Source organism: Urocampus carinirostris, chromosome 9, assembly GCF_059441175.1.
Source record: "Urocampus carinirostris isolate Australia breed hairy pipefish chromosome 9, RoL_Ucar_1.0, whole genome shotgun sequence".
Taxonomy (NCBI): Eukaryota; Metazoa; Chordata; class Actinopteri; order Syngnathiformes; family Syngnathidae; genus Urocampus; species Urocampus carinirostris.
Window position 1 is genome coordinate 30096958 of NC_142357.1, and position 11813 is coordinate 30108770.

The following is an 11813-nucleotide window of genomic DNA, read 5'->3' on the forward strand; positions in this document are numbered from 1 at the left end:
CTACATACCTGGCAGTTTAATGGTTAGTATTTTGCGCTCTCACCATTGCGATCCGGGTTCAATTCCCGTTGCATCTAATGTTGTGCAAATGTGGTCAGCGATATTTATCGAATGTTGCAGAGAAAAATTGCGACTTTTAGTCGTGAAAAATTGGGTACTCACTCAAAGGCACAAATTGCTATCAACACATTGGGACTGCCGCAAGGGGTAGGAAGGAATTTCAACATCGGTACCAAACGACTCACGGCCCGTTTCCGGTCCGCTGGTTGCTGACCACTGATTTAAACACACGAGGTAACGCATGTTACATGGCATTTTGTCACTATGAACCCTGCTTGAACTTGAACCCGATTACTACATCGCAGTACCAGGCTCTTATTATTGTTTTACAATGTTAATGAATACGAGCTGGTTCATTTTTTTTCAGAACGTCTATTTCACTTTGCACTTCAGCCGTTTGTTTCGTTTCAATTTGAGCATCGCACCTCGCTTGTCAACAGATCACGACACCGACGCGTTGTCGTCAGCGAGGCGCGAGCCAAAACGGGACAAACAACAAAAACTAAAAAAAACGAGCTGCCTTAATATTCCGGGAACAACACCGCACCTCTTTTTACCTGCGGAATCCGCATCCGGAATTTCGGTCCGTCACGCCGTGTGATCTCGCCGTTTGCCTGCCTGTCACCCAGATGTATTTTTACACGCTTGGTTTCTTAGAACAAGACGCACAGCCAGTTATTTGTTTTCAAACTCAATTCCTTACAACCCCGCTGAATTGCCTTCAGAGACTGTGTCGAATTATTTAGAGCGTCAAACACAGAGAATGCCAAAGTTGTTTACTTTGAAAAAAACTGCAACAGATCTTGAGTTTGATCTCTAAAATAAAGGATGAGTAGCCCATTTAAAAAGTCCTTAATCACAAGAAGTATCCTAGGGGGGGCTGTACAGTCAATACACAGACATCATCAACAATAAATATAGGTAAACATCATTCATAAGCTGTTAAATATAAGCCTGGATTTAAACACTTCCACTTAGCTGACAAAATTTATCCTATATAAGAAAATAAAGAAACCTTAGAAAGGCCTGATCCCCACGTCATGTTGGTGTGACTATGTTTACATGCAGTCCGAGTTATTTGGGTTAAGGTCAAATTAAGTCCCATTGTTTTGCCTTGTCCAGTTAAGGATTCTGATTTTAGTCCCGTTAATTGTTCGAGGGGGCAGCACGGCGGCGCAGTGGTTAGCGTGTGTGTGCGGCACAGTTCTGAGGTCATGAGATCGAACCTCCTGTGTGGAGTTTGCATGTTCTCCCCGTGCTTGCGTGGGTTCCCTCCGGGCACTCCGGTTTCCTCCCACATTCCAAAAACATGCATGTCAGGTGAATTGGCCGGTCCAAATTGTCCCTAGGTGTGAATGAGCGAGTGAGTCGTCTGTCTCTGTGTGCTCTGCAACTGGGATGGGCTCCAGCACCCCCGCGACCCTACTGAGGATAAGCGGTGGAGATAATGAATGGATGGATAATTGTTCGAGTCCTGCGCAGACCGTCTCATATCCGAACTAGAACTACTTCAACTGCATGCAAAAATGCTATTACTGCCAATAATTGTTTTTTGGTTTTAAAAAAGGAAAACAACTAAGTTATTAGTCCTTTTTTTAAATCATAAATTAAAAAATATTAAAACTACATAAGTTTGTCAAAGCAATGGCTAATTAGGGAAGAGGTAAAACATTTAACTGAGCGATAGTGGCCTTACTCTTTACAGATTTCTTATCGGGAAAAGCCTGATCCACTCCGCTATTACCCTTCTGAACAATGAGCCCCCACTGACCCATCTCATCAGATTGTCCTCATTGTGCCACTCATGTGTATTTCTTTTCATTCTCGTACTTTTTTCCCCCCGTATGCGCATGTGCATAATATATATATATATATATATATATATATATAAAACCATGCCTGTTGTTTCCTCCTGGTACAGTGAGTGGCGACCAATAGACAATAAGAAAAAATTGTGGATTACCAAAGGATATCATATGTGATATTGGCCTTACAGTACATCAGTTGCATATGTGAGTGGTTAAGGCTATTATCACATGTCATCAATTATTATGGAATTTAGAATATCAATGATTACAATATTGCAAAGTTAACAGTGCTGTCCATAATTTGAAAATTTTCTATTTAGGTGGCTGTAGCTCAGGAGGATCAAGAGGTCGCAGGTTCGATTCCAGGCTCCTCTGTGTTATATGTCGAATTGTCCTTAAGACACTGAATTCCTAATGGCCCCGATAAGCAGGTAGTTGCCTTGCATGGTTGACGACGCTATCGGTATGGGTGTGTGTGTGTGTGTGTGAAGCACATTGTATAGTGCTTTGGGAGGTCTTCATTGACTTGAAAAGCGCTATATAAATGCAGATCATTTACGTTTACATTCACAGAAAGCCAGTTGATCGGTCCAAAACATATAGGGCAAAGTTTCAGCTACATTTGACACTCACGCTGCAACACATAAACATTTAGTTTTCGCTGTGCGTCTCTTTATAGGGAAGTCCATTAAGGAATCTATGTTCACTGTAGAGACAATTCTTAAGAAACCCACAGAACAAACCATAAACACCTGAAAATGACAGCCAAGCACCCAGAGCAATTTAATAGGTTTAGTGCAAGGCGTGGGCAAATCTCTGCACAATTAGCGCACTTCCCAAAATACATCCTTCTCGTTTGCAGTATTTTGTGACATTTCTACAAACGAACTCTGCTAGTACTTTGTTCAGAACCATTATTTTTGACAAAATGACAGTCAAAATGCGCCTCAACATCCTTAAGTAACTGCAGGAAAGAGACAAATATTAGGTGGTATAGTGTTTTATAAGGGACACAGGCCCTGGTATTACTATTTCACATATTTTCATTTAATTTCACACTGAAATGAAATATGCAGAAGAGTTATTTTGGAGAACGGGTTTGGTAGTTTTATTACATTTTGTCTTCAAATATATGGTGCGGCTCACAAAAAAAAAAAGAATATAAATCAAAAATGCTTTGCCTTAATGGCTCTTTGAGTCCTAAATGTTCCCGCCCCCTGTGTTAAGGTATTCCTGGTTCACAAGTCCTTTCAAAACTAGACTATAAGCGAAGTTCAGATTTTAAAAGGGTTACTGACTGCATGTAAGCGTAGTGGTATAGGCTATTGTGTTTTTATGAAAATGTTACTCTGGGGAGATTGTTTCATGAATGTGGCAGATGCAGACTCGTGCACAAGGCCCACAGGCTAATGGAGAATGCCATATTTTTTTTGTAGCAGCGTTTCCTGAATCATTTAAAGTTGTTTGTCTCTACAAAGTTTGCCTTTATATAGGAGGGAGGAAAAGACTTTACTTTGCCTTCTTAATATAATAGCCTTGCATGAACTAGCTTGTTAATTTCCCAGCTTTCCCAGTGGGCATTTCAATCATTCCCACGGAGGAGCTCTATGCATCCCATGAATGTCTAATTGGGAAACAAGGCGGCACGGACCTACCGAGTTAGCTTTATGCAGTGTGCAGCACAAAGGAGGAATGTGAATATCAAAGTGTCTTCATTCATGTTGTTACTGTTGTCCTGATTCAAGAGTGAGAACGGAGGCCTACATTCCGTTGAACATTGCATTCTCTGCGTTTTATATTTTGCAATTAAGCCGTTGTCCTCAGGAAATGGCAATTTGAAAGCGGGATCATCATCATCGGTGTGCTGCCTCATGAATTAAATGTAAATAATTTCGAATCGAATCGACAAGATGTGTCCGAACGCTGCGCTTTTTCGCTCCGCAGAAACCACTGAACAATCCACGCGCAGCTCGGGTGATGTTCCTTAGTAAGAAATCCTGTTATCAAATATGAAATTTGTGGGACACTGTTACAACTTATATTGTGTTGAAATGTGCTTCTTTCATATATTAAAGGATTTATATCGTAACGACTAGCCTATTTTTGTGTACTTTTTTTATTTAAACTGATTTATCCCTTTGGTTTTGCACGATAAATATATTGGTTACATTGCTCATTTAATGTGTTAGCCTATATTGAAACCTCATTTTACAATAGTATAAAATGTGTATTTCTTTGCTCTTGCTTTGTAGTACAGTATTCTTGCAAAATATTTGGGTTGTATTGATTAATTTGAAAATGTAGCAAAAATTGCCCTTAAAAATACTCACTTGCAGTTACAGACGCTCTCCTATTTACAACCATTCGACTTAGGGAAAACGGTAGATACGAACATTTTTTTCGGGATGTTGAAAAATATCCGGACATTGCTGGCTGTAAGTTAAAATTTGTACTGTGCACCTTTTTCCGAGTACAGGACAGTGCTTTAGTGGCGCTGTGAGAGGTCACTCAGCATCTACCCCAAAGAAAAAATCCACTTCCTCTTCCTGGTTTGTAAATATTCTATACTGTATCTCCAGCGTAAGGAACTTTGACATTTTTATTTTTTAATATCTCGTGCATCCATTCAATATGGTTGGTGTAAAGTGTAAAGAAGAGGCGAGCCGTTTCTTTTGAAACAAAAGTGGAATAAGAAAGCTTGATGCGGTTGAGAAAATGGTTGGATCGCTTTTTTTCCGGCCATTCTTTAACACAGAGGAGGACCTCTTGAAGTGTATCTTCCAAAAGTAAGTTAAACTTCACTTTATTTATCTTTATAGAGCATATTATTTTATGAAATGTTTATTTTTTTAGTACAAAACAATACAGGTTACTCATACAAACCTTAAACATACAAAATATAGCACTGAAGTAACGTACGAACAAATTCAACATACGAACGATCTCGTTCATAAGTAAGGCAGCGTCTTGTATAAATGAATATTCCAAGTTGAACCGAACACAAAACAAAAAAGGCAATTATTGCAGTTTTTTGCCACAAATTAGCAAACGTAGATTTTGATTGCAATATTATAATGCTGATGAGATCAGTGAGCATTTGCCTGTATTTAAAAACCATGATTGAAAGCAAAGTCAAGGTTAAAACTGCAAAAAAAAAGTGTTGGCAGATATTTTCGATCATTAATATCTTCCAAAAAATATTTTATTTTTATATCTATATTGCTTAAAGCAGATGTGTCAAACATGGCCTGTACCAGGCACGTTGGATGACTTAATCCCGCCTGCCATAAACTTCTGAGTATGTCAAAAACAGGAGCGAGTCTCTGGGTCATTTCTGTCAAAAGTAATGATTTTTAAAATAAATGCAAACCAAATTCTCCCTCTGGAAGCTAGAGGGCAGTAATGGATATACCCTCAGCTTAGTAGGCCCATTTTAATAGTTTGATCCGATGTAGTCTCATGCCCATGTACTGCTAAAACCTTTTTTAATTCCAGTATAGGCTATATTTACATATTTTTAGCTCCAACTCGGGTTTGTGTGGCGTGGTGAGTTGTTTCAGGTGTAAAACTTTTATTTATCGTATTTTCCGCACTATAAGGCGCACCTAAAAGTCTTAATTTTTTTCAAAAGCTGACCATGCGCCTTATAACACAGTGCGCCTTATATATGGCTCAATATTAAAGTCTCGCAACTTACGCAACAGCCGCCGACTCTATTTTCCCCCGAACGTGGAGTAGTCCGCGGTGTATGCTGGGATTTATATACCGGCGTTTCATTGGCTAACCAATGTGTCAATCATCATTTGAATCGATCGCTATTGGCTAAAGTTATTCGGAGCCTCGGATTGGCTAGAGGGCCGAAACAAACCCTGCAATTGGCCGAAAAAGATGTGTCAATCATCCGTTCAATCGATCACTATTGGCTGAAGTTATTCGGAGCCTTGAATACGCTAGAGGGCCAAAACAAACCCTGCAATTGGCAGAAAAAGATGACTGAATAGCAAGCTCGCTAAACAACGCCATAAAGAAACATGTTTCATTAGTCTGTATCTGTAGATATTTTACTCTCCTGGATTTACTACACTCACGGTTGTAAGAAGACCATGATTGCGTATCATTATTGAACGTGAGAACTTAGGTGAGTTATGCGGCTTTATAATTTCCCGACTGATCTTGCCTGTCTAAGAACAGAAAGTCTGGTCCTGGCCGGCCTGAGAATCAAACACAGTTTGACATCCTTGATTTGAACCAATTTCTTTTTTTATTCAATGAATTACTGTTTTTTACCACTCGGAGGTGCTAAATAATTCACCGTGTCTTTTTAAGTTATGAGTGAGACAGTATATTACAGATAGAAGAACATAGTTAAGTCATGTTTATTTATATAGCCCTTAATCACAAAGAGTCTCAAAGGGCTGCACAGACCACAGTCTATTGCAAACTACAGACTATTATGACACCATCCCCTGATTTAAAACCTAAATGAGGGCAAATAATACGCAGATATTGTCAACATAAAATATAGGTTATTCATATGCTATAGAATGGAAGTTTGTTTTAAGCTTAGATTTAAACATTTCCACTGAGGTTGCAGATCGAATCTCAGGGGGAAGAGCATATCTTGATCACATCATGGCGGCGCCCCTGTTCGGCTGCATCGGCTCGCAACAGTTTTTTACACGTCGGCCATAAGACCCAGTCTTCGACTCAGTTTTGACGGCGCACAAAGTCGGCTCGAACTGCAGATTAAGATACGATCGCAGTTTTTTTTTTTTGCTGGATATGCGATCATCCAGACATCAAGCGCTCGGTGCTACGACCTCTTGGGAGTGTTTATTAGCCACGGACTGCTATGTCAACAAGACCCAGCGGCCTACAAAGCAGCGAAGCAGAGTGGCAAGACAGGGCGTGACCGCCGGACGAGGAAGCGAGGTTGTCGGGCCGTGCTAACAGCTAGGCTAAAGGCTAAACGTCTCTCCCATCCATTCTCCAACGTTCGCTCTCTGGACAATAAACTGGACCATTTAACAACTGGAAGTGGCATCGAACCGCGAGATGACGAACTGCTGCGCTAAAATTCTGACGAAGACATGGTTAATCTTATCTATCCCGGCTGACGTTCAAAGTAACTGTGCGGGTCAGATGTATCGACATTTCGTTCTGTATACACGTGTATACGAATGACAATAAAGTAAATCCAAAAATCATAAAATATGCTCTATAAAGATAAAGAAAGTGAAGTTTAACTTACTTTTGGAAGATGAGCTTCAAGATTAGGCAACTTCCTCCTCCGTGGTAGAAAGTGGCCGAAAAAAGCGATCCAACCGTTTTCTCAACAGCATCAAGCTTTCTTATTCCACTTTTGTTTCAGAAGAAACGGTTCTACTCTTTACAGCAACCATATTAAGATATTAAACAATAAAAACGTCAACACGAACTAGAAAGTACAAGAGGGCAGCACAGCAGCTCAGTGGCTAGCGTGTGTCTGGCACAGTTCTGAGGTCATGAGATCAAACCTTCGTGTGTGGAGTTTGCATGTTCTCCCCGTGCTTGCGTGGGTTTTTACTGGCACTCCGGTTTCCTCCCACATTCCAACAACATGCATGTCAGGTTTGTCCCTAGGTGTGAATGAGCGAGTGAGCGTAGCCATAATACAATACAACTTTTACTTATACTGTATCTGTACATTCGAGGAAACTGTGCGGGTCAGATGTATCGACATTTCGTTCTGTATACACGTGTACTAGAATGACAATAAAGTAGATCTGAATCTGAATCTGAGTTGTCTGTCTTTGTGTGTCCTGCAACTGGTTGGCTACCAGTTAAAGGGTGTCCCCTGCCCACTGCCCCAAGATAGCTGGGATGGGCTCCAGCACCCCCGCGACCCTACTGAGGATAAGCAGTGCAGATAATGAATGGATGGGTGGATAGAAAGTAGAAGACGGATTTCTTGTTTGGGGTGGATGCTGGGTGACGTCTCACAGCGCCACCACACGACGGTAGCGGCAGAAAGAAGCACTACAGTACTGTCCTGTACTCGGAAAAAGGTGCACAAGATACAAAATCTAACTTTCAGCAATGTCCGGATATTTTTCGACATCCCGAAAAAATGTTCGTATCTACCATTTTTCGCAAGTCGAATGGTTGTAAGTAGGGAAATTTCTCTTAACATAATATTAAATGTGATTGAAAATGTCCGTTTTGAACTTGAATTTTACTTAAATGTATTTTCTGAAATTAATTACAGAGTTACGGTTAAATGTGTGCGGATGCTAATCTTCAACCTCAAGAGACTTCAATGTTTTACATTCCTGGGTAAGCTTTTGATCCTATTTTGCATGGAAAACATGGTGATTAAAAACTGCTGTACAACTAGTGAGAATAAACCACATTCAGGTGTACGAGCCACGATTTCAGATGGCTCCTGATGCAAATGTCATGCAAATGCTTGAATCAAGCTTAAATCCATCATAGCATGGCGTCCCGAGGCAACCAACAGAGGGAGACAAATAATGACCATCCCCACACTTCCTTGTCTGTGAAATGAAAGCATCCAAGTTGTTCTAGAAATACACCGAGTTTGTCTGTGATGTGTGCTCGCTATCGGCGGTTCAGAAACCAGAGTTAGACCGTTTTTGAGAAGTTGCTATCAGAGAAAACTTGGCATGAGAAGTTTTCGGAGCTGCCGCCTCCAAACAATAGGGCTAAAATACAATGCCTAGCGAAAATATTTGCAATTCAGGCTTCAAATTAAAGCTAAAGAAATGAAAATGGTTTCTAAAAATCAACATTGTTAACTAGAACCAAATTATTTCAACTTGTTATATCTACAAAGAAAAAATGGAAAAGGAGATGTTGCAAAAATATTGGCCCCATTTTCACTCATCTCAACCTGACGCCTGAAATTCCCTGATGACTCCTGAATGATCCAACGTCGACCTAAAACCTAAAAATTAGATACAGAGTGCGTTAAGTCTTAATTTAAATGCACCTGCTCTGTGATGGGCTCAGAGGTCTGCATTATTGAGACCTATCAACAAACCAAGCAGGTACAGAGTAAACTTATAGAAAAGTTTAAAGCAGGAATGTTATGCTAGACGATTTCTCAATATTTATACATCTCACAAATCATAGCGCGAGCAATAATATCAAAATGGAGCAAGCATAAAACCTCTGCGAACCTACCAATATCGACCACTAAACCTTGGGCCTAAACGAGGAAAAAACTATTTAGGGAAGCAACCAAAAGGCACATGATCACATTGGATGACCTGCAGGCATACACAGCTGAGGTGGGACAATTTGTGCACAAGAAAACTATTCGACAAGTAGTCATACTTTGCATAAATGTGCCCCTTAAGGAAGAGTGGCAAGAACCAAGCCTTTTCTGAAAGAATACCATAGATAGGCCCGTTTGGCGTATGCTATAAGCCATATGGGAGGTACAAATAAAATGTGGAACAAGGTGCTCTGATCAGATGAAACCAAAATTGAACTTTTTGGGCTGAATGCAAAGCATTAGGTTTAGTGTAGGAGTAACACTGCACATCACCCTGAAAACACCACCCCCACTGTAAAACATAGTGGTGGCAGCATCATGCTCTGGGGTTGCTTTTCCCCAACAAGGACTGGAAAGATTGTTAAAGTTGATGGGAAGATAGATTGAGCAGAAAGTCTTTTGGAGTCTGAGAATGGCGCAGGTTCACCTCCCAACAGGACAACGACCGTAAACATTAATCACAATCTCCAATCCAATGCTTAAACCAACAATATAAAGGTATTTGAATAGCCAAGCCAAAGTCCAGACCGCAACCCTATGAAGCATTTGTGGAAAGATCTAAAAAAAATCCTGTGCACAAACGATCACCATCGTACCTTTAGGAACTTGAGCCCCTTGGTAAGGTAGAATGAGAAAATATTTCTCTTTTCCTTTTTTTGTTAGAATAAAATACAATGTTGAATAAATTTGCTTTCTCAACACGATTTTGTCTTACATGTTGTATTGATACTTAAAAAATATTCTACCCACGAGTTTGAAGCACGAAATATGGCAATATGTCCAAATGTTTTTCGGTAGCCAAAACTTCCGCAAGGCACTGTAGCTTCGCAGGCAAAACGACCGACCGTCATCAGCTTGTATTTACGATCCCTTGGCTCTAATGTTGTGCTTTGTGTCGCGAGGATCGTTTGTAATCGAAGATGCGGCCGATAATTTATAGTTTTGCTGGCGTACCTGCGGACATAAAGCAGGCTCTTTTATAGCTGCAAGGACAGCAGTCTCCATTCAGATTGCCTCTGTGATTTGATTTGGGCAGACCATCTCTTCGGACATTATCTGTCCAATAAATATGCCGCGGCCTGCTTTGTTTATAAGTGTGCGCAGGCCCGAGAAAGCATCGATGGCTGTTCCGAAGCACCCAATTTAATAATGTTTATTAGCGACAGTATGATATCACCGGAGCTACGTTTCCTTACCCGATCAGCAAACTCATCATTTATATGACATAAGTCTTTTGTTTTATCGCCTGGTGATACTGTTAGACTTTTCTCTTCCCGGCTCCCTGCAACAATCCGCTCTTAAGCCGATTTTAAATTTTAGTTTTCTAATACGCTTACAATCTCAGCCTTTTCCTTATTAAAAGGTTCAGCCTGCTTTATAATTAGATTGCGCTGAAATCCGAGTTAAGTGCCGTCTCTTCTCCCGCGTGGGTTTTACCTTAGCTTGATTTAATCTGTTTTACCAGCTCCGCTGTAGTGATTGACCGAGCATGCCACCGCTCTTAAAATTGTGGCGAGTGTAGATTGCAATCTCGGATACGTTTTTGTGAAAGCTGTTGCTTGAGCATTCGAGCGCTATTGTCACATTTCATTAATTTCCTGAGGAGACGATGCGGAATGCCGTCATCAAGCGCAGTCGCAGTAAATCACAAATTGTCATTGACTTAATAAGAGTGGTAATGTGATCCGATCGCAATCTGTTCTCTTATAACCTCGTAACCACAAACTTCATTGTCTCTGAATGGTTGTGTTTTGGTTTTCATGGCCTTCCGCGTGTCTTCCCCTTTTATCTCATATCTCTGGGGGCTGATAAGAGAGTACCGATTCGCCTTTTCTGTCCAGTCCCCTCTGTTGGGCAATGTTTTTGATGTCTCTTGGATGAGGTGAGGCAAACAAGAGATCAAATTAATATTTCTATGCATTCAATTTCTTTGTAGAGTTTATTTGACGGACCAACACAAAGTAGCGCTCAATTGTGAAAGGGACACGATTGATGTATTAGGCTCATATTGCATTTCCCGAGACACTTAAAGTGCTTATAGTACAGTGGAACCTCGGTTTTCAAACGCCTCTCAGTTCGAACAAATCGGAGTCCGACCAAAAATTTTGAGAAATTCTTCGCTGTTCGGTCAAAAAATCGGAGTTCGAACGCAGGTAATGCGTGAGTGCGTACGCTAGAATGCGATGCTGAGCGGCGTACGCGTGTAGATCACTCTTTTCGTGACCAACTGTTATCGCGTGCGGACGTGCTTCGTTTTGCTTTCGCTTTTAATATACTGGACTGTCTCAGAAAATTAGAATATTGTGATAAAGTTCTTTATTTTCTGTAATGCAATTAAAAAAACAAAAATGTCATACATTCTGAATTCATTACACATCAACTGAACTATTTCAAGCCTTTTATTATTTGAGTATTGCTGATTTTGGCTTACAGCTGAAAAAAACTCAAAAATCCTATCTCAAAATATTAGAATACTTCCTCAGACCAAGTAAAAAAATAATTTTATAACAGCAAAACTAAATCAAACATTTGAAAATGTCCATTGATGCACTCAGTACTTGGTTGGGAATCCTTTTGCACGGATTACTGCATCAATCCGGCGTGGCATGGAGGCAATCAGCCTGTGGCATTGTTGAGGTGTTATTGATGCCCAGGATGCTTCGATA